This window comes from Asparagus officinalis, chromosome 8 (assembly GCF_001876935.1).
Source record: "Asparagus officinalis chromosome 8, Aspof.V1, whole genome shotgun sequence".
NCBI lineage: Eukaryota > Viridiplantae > Streptophyta > Magnoliopsida > Asparagales > Asparagaceae > Asparagus > Asparagus officinalis.
In genome coordinates this window covers 26,322,002-26,323,038 of record NC_033801.1, presented here as the reverse complement: position 1 = coordinate 26,323,038, position 1,037 = coordinate 26,322,002, and positions in this window count along the sequence as shown.

Here is a 1,037-nt window from a genome sequence, read left to right as displayed (position 1 = left end):
AACGTCTAATACACGTTGCTGGGTAGCCTATTCCCATAACAATGGTAAAGCCTATGTATTCAACATCATGGCACAAAGTCTAAGAGAATTCACTCTATTAGTACAACGTTACATGCGGAACGGATTTCGTCAAACCGCATGCTAGCCCGACTCAAACGGTAGTCGGTAAAGGCTAATCAAATCCGTTAAAGGCTTGGGGTTAGCCAAAAATCCTAAAGTCAACGCCTAACACGCGTCGCCGGGTAGTCTATTCCCGTGAGAAAGACGAAGTCTACGTATTCGAAGTCGTAGCATCAAGTCTAAGGGAGTTCATTCCTTTAGCACAACGTCACATGCGGAACGGACTTAAGACAATCCGCATGTAAGCCCGATTCAAACGGTAATCGGTAAAAGAATGACAAATCCGTTGAGGGCTGAGGATTTGCCAAAAATCCTAAGTCAACGTCTGATACACGTTGCTGTTTAGTCTTTTCACAGGAGAAAGACGAAGTCTACGTATTCAATATCGTAGCACTAAAAGAGTTAACTCTTTTAGCATAACGTCACATGCGGAACGGACTTAAACAATCCGCATGCTAGCCCGACTCAAACGGTAGTCGGTAAAGGCGCATCAAACCCGTTGATGGCTGGGGATTTGCCAAAAATCCTATAAATACGAGAGTCACTGACGCATCAGCTTCATTAGTTGGTCTCGTGACTTGAGCATCCAGCGACATTCGAAACCCTAAGGTTAACGCCGGACAACGCGTAACCTTAGGTCAACGCCAGTCAACGCGTTGCGATCAAAAATCAACGTACGACGGTCAAAACCCCAGGGTCAACGCCGGACAACGCGTAACCTTAGGTCAACGCCAGTCAACGCGTTGCGAGCAAAAATTTCAACGTACGACGTTCAAAACCCTAAGATCTACGCCGGACAACGCGTAACCATAGGTCAACGCCGATCAATGCGTTGCAATCAAAAAATCAACGTACGACGGTCAAAACCCCAGGGTCAACGCCGGACAACGCGTAACCTTAGATCAACGCCAGTCAAC